Genomic DNA, 18574 nt, shown 5'->3' with positions numbered 1-18574 from the left:
GAAAGAATTTGACCATTCTCTTCAATGATTGATTTTCATCATACTGAAGCTAATTCTGTTCTACATATCCTGATACCACTAGGAGAGGGAGCCCCATTACATGATTTTAATCACTGCTCAGCTTTGTTTATTCTTACCAACATGGTATATGTTTGGGCCATGTACCAGGGGCCTGTTGATGGCAGGGTAGTGATTTGAATTACTTCTTTAGAGAACAGTTGTTGCCATACTAAAGAAACCACCATAGCAATAGACTCCAGTTAACTGTTTGCCAGCAAAGCTATGTGGACTGAAAAAATTGCTCTCTCGTAAATCTCTTATCCCCTTAGATAATCCCTAAGATTTCTCTGCATCAGGCTGGGGCAGAATGAGAATGAACAGGGCGGGATGAGAGAGCAAGAGAGAGAGAGACTGTTTTCCCTGACAGGAACTTAATTTCTAGAACTGTCAAATAAGCATTAAGTTCATAAGAAAATAATATTAACTTTATCTTAGAAATGCTTTTATCCATATCCAGGTCAGAAAGCTTCTATTCTGGAACTTAAACTGTAGCCCTTGAAGCTGGTAGGCTTTCTGATATTTTATTGTAGTAGAGTAGGGAACAGCCTTGCCAGTGAAGAGTTACAGGAACTTGCAGTTCATAAGTGTGTAGCACTTGCAATAACATCATAAATATTTCATTTTACACCACACTTATGGTTCCCACCACTGTTAATATAGAGGTATTGTCACTTCCCAGCCACTGAGGAAGGAGAGGTTGTCTGGAAACTGGTTGATTCCATTACTGGAAAGCCTATTCCCTCCAAAGTTGACTAATAAGCTGGTTGTAAAATGTGGGCCCCTGGTTTCCTTTCTAAGCATTAAGATATTATTTTTGTTATTTCTTTCCTGGCAAAGGCTTCAACATCTCTTATCTGCCTTCCTGTCACCTCTGCTTACCCTGGGGTTAAATAAGTCCTCCACATTGTTAAGCCACAGATAGATGAACCATGTCTCAATGTAGAATTTCCATTTCCTTAAATCCATTGCTGGATATGTGTTGAGATCATTCTTGCTGCCAATTTGATCAGTAATCCTATTCAAGCAGGACTGTAGCAGCAGTAGAACAGCACTGAACAGCACTGAAAATCATGCGTATTTTTCCCTTGCAAGGCAATGTCTACATATACACATTAGAATTCCAGCAAGCTTGTTTAGTCCATTTGTGTTTGTGTATAATTTACCATTTTTAAAAGTAGTCAGTTAAGACTGAAAAATAATCTGAAATGTATGTCTGAGGAATGAGCACAATTTTACCTCTTAAGTTTGTTTTATGTAACTCTCTTGATAAAAAATCAAAAATTCACTATTTTCCATTGAGTCTGAACAAAGAATGAGTCTGAATAAGGAGCTGATTTTGCTCGGTAAAAGTTTCAATGTGCCACTGTGGTGGTATCTTGGAGGTGGACTTTTCAGAACCTGAGAATGGACATCAAGGCTCACTTTTCGAATCTAGAGAGACCTGTGTCACTGGAACTGGCTCCATCATCCTTTCCAAGAGCTAGCTTAGCATTCACATCTTTAAGTCCAGCAACACAGATATTTACTATACCAGGTTGCACTCTACATCAGGTAGTGGCCCAGAAATTTTGACTGTTACGGTGCAGCCCACAGTCCAGCCCAGGTCTTTTAATCAAAGACCATTGTTCTTTTTATGCTCTGCCAAAAGAGTTGTTAGCAAGTGACACCAGTTCTGGTGGTCCTCAGCTTGAGCTGCATTTGCTTTGGCAAAGTTCCATGGAAATGAGAAACAGAGATGGTGATGCTGAAATGAGTTTTGCCTAAGAGCTGAGAACATGGCTTTAGGTTAATATTATACAACCTCAGTAATTCCAAAATCTTTGAATAATGTTGAATGTAGACTTTAGAGCCTGCAGGGCCTGCTTTTTTGACTGTGTTGTTGAAGCAGCCCATTGGCTTTCCAGCTATAATCTTGCAGAATTTCCCTGTTTCACGGGTTGAGCCATGTGGAGCCGCAACTCTTTCTGAGTACCCAAACTATACCGAGAACTAAGAGCTTTAATGCAGGTCTCTCTTGTGGCTCTTCTAAAACCTGCAGGGGCAAAAGCTGCAGTGAAAACCTGCAAGGGGGATATCACAACCTCTGTCCTTCTGCATGGCATTTAGATGCTTGTGATTTGACTTCATAAAACTGACTTCACAGGCTTTATAAAGAAAACCTTTTGAAACACCATCCTGTCTAATGGCACAAAATTTCATATAAATTGTTCCAATTAGAATGAAAGGTAATGGAACTGGGTAACTTTGATGTCATTTTCTTTATTTGCAATGTATGCAAATACAGGGACCTGTCCCCCTGAACATGGTAGGAATCAAGGAGGAAACAGTCTGTGCTTACAGTTCTTTTTGTTCTCTGTGCTTACGTATTTCAGTGGCATCACGCTGAAAGCTGCATCTCTCAACCTTTTCTCAGTGCTACTCGTGCATCTATTGCTGTATCTAGCTTACTGCTTCTTCTGTTTGTTTGCTGTCTCTTGTGTATCTCCTTTCCTCCCGTCTCCAATCCAGGTATAAACATGCATGCCCCTGTGATACAAATAAGTATCTAATGAGGCCCTTACACTGATCTGTTTGAGATTTCTGAATGGTGTTGCAGATGAATGAGGAGTGATGCACTTCACTTGTAAGAGAGAAGTAGAAATATGTTTTATTGAGGTAAGACAGTGATTTAACGAAGTTCAGTCTTAAGTAAGGCAATGATTTAAGAAGGGTTGATGGCAAGGTTCACTGGGTCATTTACTGCGTGGAGGACAGGGTCAGATAAAAGTGTCAAGGAGATCCTCCTGTTGAGTCACGAGGTTCAGAATGGACCCCCTTGCTTTCCTGACTCCTTCTCAGAGGACTCTGGGTGCGGCTGGATCCAATCTTGGTCAACAGTTTATGTCTAAGGATTATGTGCACAATCAATCAGAGATTTAACTTAGCAAAGTTTGCAAAGTTTCAGTGTGCGATTAATCACTTGCTGAGGATTTGTCACGGGTGAGGAATCTCTTGACCTCAAGGAGTAACCTTAAGAGGCATCCTTACTCAAGGGGAGATTCTGCTGTGCACCCGCTGCTGTGCAGGAGAGCTCAGTGGGCTCTGGGCCCCCCTCCCCCCCATTTATGGGATAAGATGATTGACTCGTAGTCATATTTGCATACTAGATGGATTTTAGTTGGCACATGCTCAATTAGCCCCTGCCCATGTGGTGGTTATGGAGAGGTCAGGTTGGAGGAGGGGCAAGAGCACATTGGGGTGGGGGAAGAGCACGTTAGCCCATGCTTTGGGTGGTTCAGGTGCCTGTGGTTTGAGGTTTCTATCAGCTACTATTGTTTCAGTTATCAGACTTTGATAATTTGTTGTTTAATGAGTTTGCATTTAATGATTTTGTCCAAATGACTCAGTGTGCTTTAACCCAGATTTAAGACCTCCATTAATTTCCCTCTTTGCCACATCTAGATGGGTAAATTTATGAGGTAAATGTTGATCTTTTTTAAAACCCAGCTGGATTCTTTCAAGCCCTTGCCATATGTTAACAGTAAGAAATGTTCTGTTGAAAGTGAGATGATAGTTATTCTAGTAGAGGCCATTGCAGCCTATATCCCACCTCATAATTGCAGGGTGGTTATATGTGAAAACTTCCTTACCAGGAAAAAGAGCAATCAACAGTCCAGTCATACGTGCAGTGGAATTGTTCTTGCAAAAAGAGCAAGAGAGAGCTGATGGGCTCTTCACAGGAGCAAAAATGTACCAGTTTAATTTGTTGATTTTCTACAAATAACCAGGTTTTGACAGAGATTTTATTTGCTACCCCAACATCTGCTTATTCACAGTAGCGATTCTGAGCACAGACTTTGCCCTTAACCTGTGTTTTTTGTCTTTTCATCTCTGTTGATATTTTGGTGCTGTGATTTCTTGACCGTACGGTTGTACTATACAAGGATGCTTCCAGTTTAGCTAACAGAATGTGCTTTCAACTATTATTATTATTGCTATCATTATTTCTCTCAGAAATACAAAGAGCCTGTAGTTAGAATCAGGGTCTTTCAGCAAACAGGTATTTTATATGCGCTGTCTCTGATCTGAAGAGTCTGCAGTCTGCTACCTCCATCCCGTGAGTGTCACTGTGCAGATGAACTAGTATTTGGGACAGAAGCCCACTAAGAATTTTCGTATGAAATTAGAAAAGGATGATGGAACAAAATCTAACTTTCTAACTATTTCAATGTTTTTCGGATTTACCAGCAAACTGGAAATCTTCAATATTTCTTTAAGCAGATATTTTATCCTTTCTCTTATGAGCCAGAACTCTTCACTTTTTAATTTGCTTTGTAGGAGCTCTTTGTCATTGAGTTTTGCTTTTGCACAATGTCATCTCCATCTGCTGAAGTCTTCCTGTAGATTTTTTTTGTCAGTGTTGTCTTTAAACATGATCAAGGAGACACCCAAATAAGGAGGAACAAATGTCTCTGACGTTTTTCACTGACTTATATGAAAAATGGCTGCTGGTCCTTGCAGCCAGGGAAGTCCTAAGATTTCATTGTGTAACACATAAACAAGCCCCAGCTACATGAAAATACTGTAGTGAAATACAGTGTGATTTTGCTTTGTGTGAATCACCTCGAGCTTAAAGAAAATCTCAAGTTCCTGTGAGCGTAAACACTGGGGAAAATTCTGGGTGTGAATTTTGTAGCTCAGGATGACCTGTAGAATTTTTGTTACTGAATATTGTTATCGCTAGTACCTGATGGTTCTAATGCTGACAGTGACTCATTTCCTACTTACTGCCAGATGAGATGTGCTTCAAAATAAGGGAACAGGGAAGAAGAAAGGATAGGAAAAAAGTGGCCCACTGCCATTTAATAACTCACATCTGCCCTGGAATTTGTTTACAAGAAGGCATAGTCTGTGAAAACTAGGTTGGAGAATCTCCCTGACTCTCTTGACTGCTGCAGACTGTGAAAATCAGTAATAAATAACAAAGCTGTTTTTAGCCAAAAAAGGGCCACTCTGAAGCTTGTAATTTAGTATGGGAAATGCAAAATACATTAGATTCTCCCTTAAAAAATAAGAAAGGTATATTCTAAATGGTAATAGTGAACAGGTGCCTTGAATTCTAGCATTCCTCTTTTTTATCAGTGAAGCAGAATAGCTTTATGCCTAGTTTAAGAAGGAAGAGAAGGGCAAATACTCTCCTTTCCCGAATCAGGTTGGTTCAGAGTGCAGTCTGATGTGGCTATACCTATCATCACTGGGTGAAACAGCATGTTATTTTCTTCACACACAAAAAATAGCAAGTGCTAAAGGGTGTTATTTTCTCTCTTGCTGGTTTCCAGTTGCTCTTTATACTCTTTGAGAATTCACAGTTCTTCCTAGAAAAGCATCCAGAAAATGCTTTTCAGATCATAGGCAGCTCTTTATATCTTATCCCTGTAACAATAACAAAATATCCTCAGTATACGACAGTTCATCTGCACTTTGAAGTCAGCAGAAAGTCTCCAATTTACATCAATGATCTTTGGCTCAGACTCTGAATGTTGGTTTACCAACGTGACAGTAACAAACATTGTTTGAGTTTGTGAAGACCAGCTGAACGCCAGTCTTCAAAAAGGGCAAGAAGGAGGAGCCAGGAAACTACAGGCCTGTCAGCCTCACCTCCATCCCTGGAAAGGTGATGGAACAGCTCCTCCTGAAGGTCATCACTAAGCATCTGGAGGACAAGAAGGTGATCAGGAGTAGTCAGCATGGATTCACCAAAGGGAAATCATGCTTGACCAATCTGATAGCCTTCTAGGATGCAATGACTGGCTGGGTAGACAAGGGGAGAGCAGTGGATGTTGTCTCCCTGGACTTCAGCAAGGCTTTTGACACTGTCTCCCATCACATCCTCCTAGGTAAGCTCAGGAAGTGTGGGTTAGATGAGTGGATGGTGAGGTGGATGGAGAACTGGCTGGATGGCAGAGCTCAGAGGGCTGTGGTCAGTGGTGCAGAGTCTAGCTGGAGGCCTGGAGCTAGCGGTGTCCCCCAGGGGTCAGTCCTGGGTCCAGTCTTGTTCAATGTATCCATCGATGACCTGGAGGAAGGCTCAGAGTGCACCCTCGGCAAGTTTGCTGATGATACGAAACTGGGGGGAGTGGCTGACCCACCAGAAGGCTGTGCTGCCATTCAGAGGGACCTGGACAGGCTGGAGAGATGGGCGGAGAGGAACCTCCTGAAGTTGAACAAAGGCAAGTGCAGGCTCCTGCACCTCGGGAGGAATAACCCCATGCCCCAGTGCAGGCTGGGGGTTGACCTGCTGGAAAGTAGCTCTGCCGAGAAGGACCTGGGAGTGCTGGAGGACAACAAGTTAAACATGAGCCAGCAGTGTGCCCTTGTGGCCAAGAAGGCCAATGGGATCCTGGGCTGCATTAGGCAGAGTGTTGCCAGCAGGTCGAGGGAGGGCATCCTCCCCCTCTACTCAGGCCTCACCTGGAGTCCTGTGTCCAGTTCTGGGCTCCCCAGCACAAGAGAGACATGGCACTCCTGGAGGGAGTCCAGCGGAGGGCTACCAAGATGATTAGAGGGCTGGAGCTTCTCTCCTATGAAGAAAGACTGCGAGAGCTGGGCCTGGAGAAGAGAAGATTGAGAGGGGATCTCATCAACGTGTATAAGTATCTGAAGGGGGAGTGTCAAGAGGATGAGGCCAGCCTCTTCTCACTGGTGCCCAGTGACAGGACAAGAGGCAACGGGCAGAAACTGAACCACAGGAAGTTCCATCTGAACGTGAGGAAAAACTTCTTGACTGTGAGGGTGACAGCGCATTGGAACAGGTTGCCCAGAGAGGTAGTGGAGTCTCCTTCGCTGGAGATATTCAAAACCCGTCTGGATGTGATCCTGGGCAATATGCTCTAGGTGACCCTGCTGGAGCAGGGAGGTTGGACTAGATGATCTCCAGAGGTCCCTTCCAACCTAAGTGATTCTGTGATTCTGTGATTCTGTGAAGGCTGTATATTTGTACTCCTTAGCTTACTTTTCTTTTAAAAGGAGACATATGCACCCTTAAGTCAAGCATAGCCCAAGTTTATTGCTGTCAAAGCAAACCTAAGAACAATAATGTTGTGTTAAAGCAGCTGCATTAAAGGGAGGAATTGTTTAGCTTTCACAGTGTTAGTAAACTCAGACCTGCTGTTTCAATAGGACCTTGAACCTACCATTTTTACTAAAGTATACAAAAAATCTCCATCAATTAGCACTATCCACTTGGGACTGGGACTGCTCACTGCTTTCACGCTTTTTTCATTAGCAGGAAATATATCTAACCTATAGCTGTACTTCTAAAGATATTTTAAGGTACTTCCTCTATACAGTATCAGACAGCTTCCTTAAGATACAGCCACCCTTAATTCTTTAGAGGAGCTTCACTGAGGGGAACTCAAGCAGACAGCAATTTCAAAAAAATGTTTAGAGTCTAAGACATAATGGGTGACAACATACGTATTGCTGTCATGGACCTTAAGTTGTTTTCCTGGCAGAAAACAACAAGAGTAAGTCAGAATTTGTCTTCAAGAGCTCCCTCTGGCATTTCTGATGATGCTTGCTGTCATGAACATGTTTGTTTCACTGTCTCTACAGAAAGAAATTTAGTGACAGGTTTTAGGAGTGATGTAGGAAGAAGCTCTTTTCTGTCCTAACTTAAAACCAGGACTTTGTATTCTGATTTACTTAATGAAAGCACAGTGGTTTTCTTCCATGCACATACTTAACGTATTGAAAAGCAATTGAAAAATATTTAAATGCTGTTAATTTTCACTATTACAAACTACTTTGTACAAAGGTCTCTTCTAAAAGGTCAGGAAATATTTACTAAAGGAGGCCTAATTCCTACTCAGAAAAGTGCTTAATGGTTGTGTTCAAATTTGTGCACATGAAGAAACTTCCTAAATAAGACATAAGCATAAAGTTTTTTGTTAAATCTGGCTCAGATTTGTGATAAGATTTTGCATTATGAATTTGGTATGAAGAAAAGAATGATTCCTATGATTTTAGGTATTACAGTAACTTAGCAATCATTGCCAAGAGTCTTCTTATGATGAGTGAACCTGGTTTATATTCTTCTATATTTTTCATATAGTGAAAGTCACTGCTATGACCTTCAGCTTCCTGCCAATGTGACTTAATGAAATTCTGCTGTATCATGTTGATTGTCACGTGGATTGTCATGGAGCTTTTATTTTAAGTAGAAGAGGAACTGAATATTTTACCTCTGCCCCTAAGTAATGCCTTACAACAAAGGGTTATAGTTCATGTTATTTATATTCCTTCCTCAAAAAGAACTTTTATTTGCAGTCTGCTATTTTGCTATAGCAGAAACTGTCAGGTACAAATGAAATACAGGGCTGTCATCCCCAGTGAGCTTGAGTTCTACAGCAATATCAGGGATTTTGGTTTTATTTAGTTTGTTAAGCAGTTTCTCTGGAGAGTCTGAGTCCTGAATCTGATAAAACAAAATACTGAAGGGGAGAAGCAGATAGGTTTGTGAAGTGTTGGAATGCTGTTTCAGCTGCCTTAAGTTGAACAAAGTTCCTAGCAGATGAAAAGCATTTTTGTTCACTTGAGATAACTGCAAGGCAGCCAAATGATTGCATTCAAATTTTCCAATGCTTGCAAAGATTTGCTTCAGAGTCAAAGCCAAACATCAGTAACTATTTCCCAGAAGGGATATTGTTGTTTGGAAAGAGAGGGACAGCTATAACTGATTGCAGTGCTGAGACTGGAAATTCCAGCTCAACTTTATCTTCAGCATCATGCTTTTTCAGTGCTGTCATGAGCTCCACTGCTGTTGAAGCAGCAATCCAGGAGCATCAGGAGATTCACCTTTATGATGCAACGAGCTACTTCAACAAAAAATGCATAGAACCCCTACATCACAACAAAACGTAGTCTAGTAAGCAGGTAGCTTAGAGAATAGAAAGTATTTGTCAGTGTTTCTTCCAAAGAATATATATTTATTATACACAACAAAACCTTTTCTAGTTTGAAAAACCATGTGGCCAAAAAAGATGTTCTGCCAGAATTAAATACAGGTTAGCCTCTATCAAATGGCTGTGAGTTGTGGACTGTTACGGGGTCTTTAGCCTTCAGATCTTGGCCTACAGCAATTTACTTCTGTGTGTTTCTACTGCTAATGAGATTTCATCTGTCCTTTTAAAAACAGTACCTCTTAGCATCAGAACTAAGGTTCCAGGGAACTGTCATAAATTAAAAAGAAACAGGTACAATCTCTGCAGAAACAAGTCAGGGTAGGAAGTACCTTCAGAACAGCTTAATATGGAACTGAGAGGAGATATTAATTCTAGGATACTTGTAGAGAAACAAAACATGACAATCATGGGGTGTTTGGTTCTTAACCTTACTTAAAAGCACTGACACATCTTTATCAAGTCTTCCTCAGGCAGCCGTTCCTGAAGAGCACAGTATAGTCTGCTCTTCTTAAGCACCCTGCCGTTCTTAATGGGAGAAGGAATCAGCATTAGAAAATAGACCAGAAAAACCTACCCCCACCCCAAAACCACTGTTCTTTCTGTGGTGCTCCTAATATGTATATGGATTTCACTAATCACAAATGATAACATTCCTTTTCTGAGAGGAGGAACCGAATCTTGTAAAGGATTAAGAAGATTCTGGGCATTTGGCATCTCTCCTTGCTGTCAACTCTTCAGTTAAATCTAGTTGCAGACTCTCCACTGTTGGTATGAGGATAAAAAACAGATGTCTTTCAAATCCCATGTGGAGTTTCTGTAACTGTCATTTAAAAGAAAACCTTTGACTCGTGCACCAGGCAAATCTGAACTGAAACCACAGGGAGAGAATAAATATGATCTTCCTGGTGTCATTTTAACAACCTCTTTTCTGTCCATAACTGCTCTTTAAATGTAAATAAACACTGTTCTCTTAACATGTGAATTTCTGCCCTGAAAACACTATTACAGTTTGCACAAATATTACCTCAGTGTATATTCAGACATTATTAAAACAAATTACTCTATTGCAGTACAGCTAAGACCCATTCATTCATTCATAATGGTGGAGGACTGTGTAATGTCCCAGAGGTATGCCAGAAAGAACAGCTCTGTTGTAAGCTTACACACTGAGTTATTTAAAATTGATTTATTTTGTTAATCATATAATGGCTCCCAGGAGGAGACAAAAACAAACAGATCAGAGCTGATTATGCCTCCAGGTTATTCCCTGAGATGAAGCAGTAACTCTTGGGTCTAGAACTCGCTGCTACAGAAAGATACTGCTTTGTGCTTTGTGTGCTTATTTCCCTGCATCCCTTTGAACCTCACAGTATTTGTGTGCCTCAGGTCTTAAACCACCACAGGCATGCATTGTACAGCTTGGCCCATGTTCTCCAGATTGCCTGAACTGTACCTGGCAGAAGTCCAAAGGGGTCTTGTATACACAACTAAAGTTAGTGTTAAACCACCCATACAACTCCCTGGTTCTTGTGGTCCTCTAGTCTTGGGCCACCCATCGGCATGGGGTAAACGGTCCAAAAAAAAAAAAAAATCTCTAGTCCTTGAGGATTCCCAGTGGAATCCAGAAAATCTGGTCAACCAGATTTCTCCCTTTCTCTTCTGTATGTTGAATACACAACGGGCATGAGCTAGAACATAAAGGTCTATATTAGCTTTTGGGTCAGTCTAGAGATTCCTGCCAGCCAGGACATTTGGATCTATGTTCAAATTCAGCTCCAGAAAGGAGTTTTAACATCCAGACATATCTCTCTTCCTCTCAAAACAACTGTAAAATGCACGTGTTGCACATACTGCAGCACCTCCTGACCCTCTGTTTCTTTCCATTTTCCTGTCAGTGCAGGTTTTTGTAGACTTTAATCTGCAGTTCCGTGATATGACTATACAGCAGCTTTCCCTTGCCACAGAAGTGCTGAGTCCTGACCTTGCTCCTGTGAGGCAGGTAGTAAATAGCCTGTGAATTATTTTTGTAGAAATGCAGCAAAACTCTAGAGAATGGGAGCAATGTGCTAAGGCCTATGCCTCCACACACTCTGAAGTCTTATGAATGGTCTCCAAGCGGATGCTCTTAAGTCAGCTAAATATGGCCCACTAAAGACAGCGGTAAGAATGTCATTTACTGAATAAGACTGTTACACTAGCTGCTGCCAGTATGGCCTTTGAGCCTTCTAGCTGCAGTAACAGATCAAGAGCCCGCTATAATGGGAGCTGCTTTGCTCCTGCAGGTGCTCCTATAAGCAACACAAAATGGTGTGTGTCATACTATCCCCCGTGCTGGCAAAGCTGTAGATGGACTGTCAGATCTTTGCTGTAAACTTATAATTTACACCTTGTTGCTACTTGACTGCTGATCATTTTGCAGACCATGAAAGAGTCGATCCTTGAGATTTTGTGGCCTGGCTGTGATTTCCTCTGTAAGCCATTTTTGAAATTTTCACTCACCTTCTGTGATAATCCCACTTTTTTCCCATGGCTGGACACTAATACTTAACTCTTGATTCAGTCTGTATTCTCCAGTGAAATAATCAGGTTCACAGGGTCTAAACAGGTAACTTGCGATGCTGCCTGGAAAAGGGGGACAAAATATTTTGGATAAAATCAGAACTTCTCCAATTTAATATATCTGTGCTCCAAGTTTAAGGTTAACTCTGAGCTGATAGAAACGTATGTCAAGTAATTTATTTTAAGTTGACTGCTGCTTTGGAAATGGAAAGTAATAAATTCACAGGAGCCTGACCGTATGAGAACTGAAGACATTGTGTAGACACTTTTGAGTGAGGCTTTTTCAGAGAAGGCCCAGACAGCATCTGCACATTTAAAAGCTGTTTGAAATTTCTGCATGGTCTGAGGTCTGCCCAGGGCTAGTTAGAGCCTTGCAGTTTGTTTTCATTATGATTATTTTTTGCACTGGTGCAGGGTCCCCGATGCACAAATGCTATTGCAGACTCCTAAAGCATTCACATCACGCTGTGCTGACAATGGCTTCATTCTTTGGGCCCTGCCTGTTACAGATTTTTTCTGTTGATGGGTATAAAGTTCACTGTGCTATTTATTTTGCCAGTTCCTTTCGAGGTGCAGGAAAGGAACAGCATAAAGGGAATTGAAAGCACACATCTGTCATGAAGACACGGAGTTATTTTCATCAATGTTGTGTCTAATTTGACTATTCAGATTGTAAACTCTACAAGGAAGAGACTTTTACACCTGATTTTCACTGGGTTCTCTAAATTTGCTTGTAATACCATTAAATAATAATAATGTTACATATGTGTATTTATAGGTACATACAGTATATATATGGCACAAATCTATTTTGTAAATACTAAGTTAGGATTGTGCTCTTTCATTTTCAGATTCTTTTATCAAGGCCAGCCTTTGGTAAGATTTAAAGGCAGATGGAATTTCCAATAAAAGACAAACCCTGGAAAAACAACGGAGCAGGGATAGGGACAGAAATGATGAGCAAATAATGAAGTTAATATATGGGATATGGGTCAGATTTCAAAAGCAAATAGAAAACTTTAAGCAAAACAGCATGTATTCCAAAATGGAACTAACTATAACATTAAGAGAAATCCATGTACCTCCCATTATAAATATTTATGCTTTTGAATTTCCTTAGTAAACAGATATGATTCCCAACAGAACATTATGTGTTTGTTTTAAGTTTTAGATAATCTGTCCTTAAATTCTCCTGCAAGATCAAATTCTCACTTTACTGACTCCTGGGGTTTTTTGTATTGTGGATCAAGGAGGAATACAATTTGTACATGCATTACAGCATCATCTATTAGCACCTAGCGGACTACAGTTACTAGAATTTGACTTCATAGAGCATAAATATGATTGTGATGCCAGAACAAGTACCATAAACCTCCCTCAGAACTGGAATCCACTACTGATCCTCACACTGAAAAAAGTTCTGTGCAGTCTTCCCTATCCTAACTTGCTGCCTGTACTTCAACACAGCCTCAAAGGGAGAGCTTCATGTACCAAAGACTGGGGACTATTAGTGCAGGAATTGCTCGACTCAGATTTACATATAACTTTCAGTTCTGTCTCACTGTTCCTGCAATTATTAGATTTCTGACAATATGCAGTCTTTCGGTCAGTCTTGCTCAAGTTCTGAAGGGCCAGATTTTGAATTCCGTCCTACCAGTTTAATCCTGAGTTATTGTGTAGCCTTAGGTTAATTCCTGTCCCATCTTTTGTGCCTTAAATTTTATCTTGTGCCTGCCTTCCCCTCGCCACAGAAGGAAGATAGTGAGGCTTACCTACTTTTGACTTACCTACCTTGATGTCTGCCCAAGAAAAGTTCTCATAAAAACTGATTGCTGCTTTTTCAGTTTCTGATGTGTAGTTATTTAGGTTGTTATTTTTGTTCTGATCTACTAAATGGAAAATGTGCTATTAACTTCGATGGCACAGGATTTAGCATTTGTTTCTACAGGATGTTGCAACTGAAAGGGAAACTCTTTTATCGGTGAAGAGCATATCCGCTCACAGAGTTAGTAATTTAAGGTGACTTTCTCGATATATTTGTGTATTTCACACCTTTGTGTGCTTTTGGAAATCTTCACTTTGATTCGAGAAGGAGTAACTGAGTATTAAAGTATTGAGCATACTGCCACAATTACGTGTGCTTTCAAACATTGCTGACAATGTCATGTTCCGTCATGTCTGGCGTGTCTGTTTAGATTATTAGTTCTTTAGGTCAAGGACTGTGTACAGCTCCCTGTTTATATAGGGTTTACTATATCTGTGTCCATCTTGATTAGTCTCCAGATATTACTCTAACAAACATGAGTAATAACAAAGTAATTAGTAATCTTTAAGCACCTCTGGTTTAAGCTAGCAGCACAGAAGTGAGGCCTCATCATCCCTTGAAACATCCATTCAGTCTTTTAAAGACAAATTCTTAAACAGTTCTTAAACAGAGAAATTCTTCTCTCCCCACCTGTCCTGGCAATCCTGCCCCTTTTCTTTATGTAGTTAAAAGGCAGGTAGCACTTAAAAAGCCCTTGGGAAAAATCTGTCTCTACAGCCCCTCCAGCTGCCGATGACAACACAGAAACAAGCAAAGATTCTAGTTTGGCAAAAAAACTTTGATCAAAACCAACTAAAATTTGCAAGTATTAAATTTGGTCTACTGTCCTGCAGAGGTAAGAATTGGACAGTGGCTCTTTATTATTTCACAGTCCTCTGGGTAGGCTGCCAAAGTAAGCATGTTTTGGATGAAAGTCTAAAAAAGGAGGGGAAAAAAGAGCTAAGCTTGGCACCAAAGAACATTTTCGTGTCCACCTCCTGCCTGGAGAGTTTTCTTTTAATCTTTAGCCAGGGCATGGGAAATACAATCCTCCTGCATTAAAAGCAACTAAGCAATCATATGTTGGCCTGTATGTGACTAGAGATGTGGTCCCTGGATGGGATGAATAAGGTTAATGGAATCTTATTGTAAGCTGAAAAGTCATCATGGAAATTATTGCAAACTTTCTCTTCTGTTAATCCCCCAAGGTAACGTATTCCGTTCCAGATTTTTTTTTTCTTTTTTTGATAAAATGTGAGGAGTAAGGTGAGGAGGGCACATATCTTCCTGAAATAGTATCTGAGAATTCTTTTGAGTTATCCTACTGTATTTCATCTCCTTAGAGCTAATATCTTGGACACTCTCACTCTCATATGGTCATCTAAGTGATTTTATGTTTCCTTTTCCATGGTTATGATATAAATTATAAAAAGGAGAAAAAATGTTTTGCTTCAGCTGGTGCAATAGAGCTTGAAATGGTAAGTGAAAGCAGATGATGCGCAATCAAAGTCCCAGTGCAATACATTGTTTTTGTGGTATTTTTTTTCTAATTTTTTTAAAGCCACCCCCCTCACCCCTCCCCAATGCATACACGTGGCAGTGTTTGTAGATTTTCAGCCCTGGGAATGTTAGCAGCTGAGTCTTGTGTAACCCTTCCATTTCAGGGCATGAACTCATCAGCTTGTACAAGTAAAACACTGCTGGGCACTGCTCAGTATGAAGCGAGGAGACCATGGGAAAACAAACAAGCAAAGAAAAAAAGTGTGTCCTATGGAAAGCATTACTTAATAAATGAAGAAAAGGCAGTACTTAGTTGCTTCAGGGTGACATCTGAAATCAAATACCGAATGATATCAAACTTATATTTCTTAAAAACTCAGTTTTATTCCCTGTAAGAGTGTAATAAACACTTTTATGACTCTGTGCAAACATGGGGTGTGAAGGGCAGATTGCCCATCTAAATGCCATTTGGCAGATTCAATTTGATGTTTTCACAGCTTGCTGCGTTCAAACCCAGAGGTGGCTGTACTTTAATAGTAAAAGTAATACTTAGTCGCTACACAGTATTTGTAGTAAGTAGAAGTCCACGCACTTCACGAAGTAGGTCAGGATCATTATGCCATTTTACATCAAGGAAAAATAAGGCTCCTGGAGGTGAAGAAATTCACCTATGGTAACTGTAAGGTATTACCAGCTTTTTTCAAAAAGGGTTAGAGGGTGCTTTTTAATGTTTTTTCTTCACTATTGCAATTGATCTTTCCTGATTTTTGAATGAGCACCAAGTGGTACCTGGTGATTGTGTGCAGATCACCAAATCCCTCTTTCCCTTTATTTTCTTGTTTATTTAAAATATAGATGATATTTACCGAATTCAGAAGAGATTAATAACGTTAAATATGTAAGTAAAGAGCTCTAAGATCTTTGGCTAGGAAGTGTTACTGACAGGCAAAGCAATTTTACTATTCTGCTACAATATTCTGGCCTATTCCTTAAACACTAATAATAAGTCCAGAGAGCCAGGTGTGCCTACTTATGCCTTCTGTATGGACCAGCTAGATGCAGAGAGCTATTTGAAAGAAACCCACTCTTCTTACTGCCTCCTGTGGTGCTCCACCGTAGCACTAGCAGCTCCTACATTTGCAGCATACTGCTGCTTTGCACACCCCACACACCAGACACAGCTTGCAGCTGAGTAGCTCTCCTGTGATGCAGGTCCCGGAGCAGGAGAGGGGCAGCAGCACTACACTGCAACCTGCGTTACGTACTCCTAAAAAGCATGTGCCTACAGTGATTTGCCTGTAAGCCACCGGCTCTTATGTGAGCCAGTATGCTGTGGAGCATGTTGGGCCAACAACTCCATCCCCAGTCATGTTTGCTGTGTGGCTGGATGTACAGCTTTTCACATCAAACAACCTAATGTGCCCATCTTCAGACCCTTGTAACGTGGCTGCAATGTAACTTGATACAGGAGCCTTATTTTGGCAATGATGTTCAACATTTTCGTCAGCAGTATTGAGAGATCTGAGAGTTTGCAGAGAAGTGAAGAGAGAGAAGAAAAGCAGAGATGGGTAGGTTGAACTGAACTGAAAGTGGGAGGTGGTTACTTGGGAGAAATGTGAAGGGTTTAAGGTTTGTGACTGTAATGGGATATAAACTTTTAAAACTGATCCATGGTTATTGCAGTGAGAGAACCGTGAAGGTGCAGGGGAAGAGGCAAAGGGTTGGTGAAAGAAATGCTCCTACCAAGTGTATATGCTTATGTTTTCCTTTGATCAGAAATTCTTGGCTGTATTTCATAGGGTTTTCTCAAAAAGAGCAACCATGCATAGCAGGGCAGGAATCCCTTGGGCCTGTATTTAAAAAGCAGGGCCAATACCAACTCTCTGTAGTTTACCAGCCCCTCTCCACCTTGGAAGCTGAAAGTGTGGTTGCTGCATACTTTCCCTGTCATGTTTTGATGATTCTTTCCCTCTGAGCTGGTATGCAGTGATCTCTTACCATTTCCCCTTCCTCTCCCAAAGTGGGAAGATGGAGATTTAGCTTGATAGCAACTCACATGTGATGCCAGTGGATCCTGTAGAAGGCTCCCATTTCTTCATGTGCTATGTAATGTCTGGGATTACAAGTGAGGTGCATACAAGAGAGAAGGGTAGGAAATATGGACAAGGCTGATCTCAGATACGAGCAAAACAGACTTGTTCATTTTGTCTGTGCCAGGGACTATAAGGACCAGTTGTCTGAGTGGAGTAATCACTGGAGCACATAATGTTTCCTTCACATGTACACGGCGTTCTGCTCTGCTGCTGTGCCTGCTGAGGGCAGGGGGCTGTGGAAGTGAGGGGGTGGCTTTTACTGAAGGCAGGACTTCTGCTGAAGTTGCTACTGCAGATCTGTGCTCTTGGCCCTACCAACAACAGGACTAGCAAGTCCAGATCTCCCTGTTCCTTGCTGTCTCTCTGCTGGGACCCCACAGCCACCTACTTCCCTTTCCTGCAACAGCAGCCCAGGAGATATGGGAACAGGGAGTTTTGCAGGAGGCAATTAGCTGCTCTATAAACCCCGGACAGAAGACTAATTCGGATTCCTATACTAAAGAGGAGAAGGAGGAGCTTTCCAATTGAGAAGGTGGAGTGCAAGAGAGAGAAGGAGAACTCCTGCCCCTCCCTGCAATCCTTTGAATTCTTATTAATTACTCCCTCAACTTCTCCTCAAGCTGCCTTTTACCCTGCTGCCCCAGAGCTCCCACATTTTTTCCCCGTTCTCCTCTCCATCCTCTCAGAACCTACTTACCATTGCACAGTTTTTGTGTATACCATTAAGATATCTCCAGCCATCTCTGAATGAAGTCTTTGGTGCTTATCATATTATTTTTGTTGGTTTTCCTTAATATTGCTTTATATACCACTATTGCTCAACACTGTAATGCACAAGGAAATGTTTTTTTTTGTGAGAAATCCCTGTACAAATGAAGGCCCACACTTTAAAAAAGAGTTATTAAAATACCAAATCCAATGGGAAAGTATGTGGAGAACTAATGCTTCTCATGTGGCAAAGTTTTTCTTAGTGTGAGGTGAAACCGTCATCTAGTGGTCATAATAGGTCTTAACTTATATTCCCAAATAACCATTTTTATTTGGATGTAACTAGAATGTTTTTTTATTCTCAGGATATATCAACTGAAATTACCAAAAGAAAGAAATCTGAATGCCTTTGAGATGAAAGGAAAAACCCAAGAATCTTTGATCGAGAAGAAACAAATTTATAACTTTGTACAGCAAGGCTGTGAACTCCCTCTTCCCTGTCTCTCCCACATTTTACCAGTGACATACCAGCTTCAGCCTTACTAAGCTGTTGTGGAAGGCTGAAGATCAAGATAACTGAAGCTAAAATAGGGCGACAACTTATTTTGCTAGATACTCTGCTACAATCATTTTTACAAGTCAGCTTTAATTTTAGATTCCCCCTTAAGAATAATAGCAATACTCCACCGTAACTCATCCTAGAGGGTCAAGCTTTGTTACAGCAACAGCACGATGCCAGTGGTTTCAGCTGAGCAAGCACAGGTTATAAGGGAAAAGAGCCTTCAATCTAGAGGGTGTAGGGCTCCTGCTGTTCACTGACTTTGATACACTGTAGTAAACCTGCTGGTAAATATGAGGAAATTACATGTACCTCAAATGAGCACAGCCTCAGATCCCCAGATCTGGGT

General features: G+C 41.0%; 1 long non-coding RNA gene across 2 annotated transcripts; it reads right to left on the bottom strand.

The window, feature by feature from the left end:
* Positions 1-2761: 2761 nt before the first annotated feature.
* LOC138069094 (uncharacterized) lies at positions 2762-14567 on the bottom strand. 2 transcript variants are annotated; one of them, XR_011143901.1, is made up of 4 exons: positions 13349-14567; positions 11502-11624; positions 6511-6648; positions 2762-6373 (listed from the first exon to the last, which is right to left on the bottom strand). It is a non-coding gene; the product is annotated as an uncharacterized lncRNA (long non-coding RNA). The 2 variants fall into 2 exon arrangements; XR_011143902.1 differs by having other exon boundaries at positions 13353-14567.
* Between the last annotated feature and the right edge of the window lie 4007 nt (positions 14568-18574).

This window comes from Struthio camelus, chromosome 1 (assembly GCF_040807025.1).
Source record: "Struthio camelus isolate bStrCam1 chromosome 1, bStrCam1.hap1, whole genome shotgun sequence".
NCBI lineage: Eukaryota > Metazoa > Chordata > Aves > Struthioniformes > Struthionidae > Struthio > Struthio camelus.
The sequence above is the reverse complement of the archived record's forward strand: the minus strand, read 5'-3'. Positions and strand labels throughout refer to the sequence as shown.